This window comes from Lepidothrix coronata, unplaced genomic scaffold, assembly GCF_001604755.1.
Source record: "Lepidothrix coronata isolate B3197 unplaced genomic scaffold, Lepidothrix_coronata-1.0 Scaffold214, whole genome shotgun sequence".
NCBI lineage: Eukaryota > Metazoa > Chordata > Aves > Passeriformes > Pipridae > Lepidothrix > Lepidothrix coronata.
In genome coordinates, this window is record NW_016690394.1 from 688255 (window position 1) to 688549 (window position 295).

The following is a 295-nucleotide window of genomic DNA, read 5'->3' on the forward strand; positions in this document are numbered from 1 at the left end:
CCGCCGGGCCCCGCCGCGGCCCCGCCGGGCCTGCCGGGCCTGCGGGCCCCGGGGCTGCCGTCCCGCGGCCGCCGCTCCCGGGGCGCCTCGTCCTCGCTGCTGCCGCCGCTGCTGCCGCCGCCGCCGGGCCGGGGCCGCCGCCGGGCCCCGCCGCGGCCCCGCCGGGCCTGCCGGGCCTGCGGGCCCCGGGGCTGCCGTCCCGCGGCCGCCGCTCCCGGGGAGCCTCGTCCTCGCTGCTGCCGCCGCTGCTGCCGCCGCCGCCGGGCCGGGGCCGCCGCCGGGCCCCGCCGCGGCC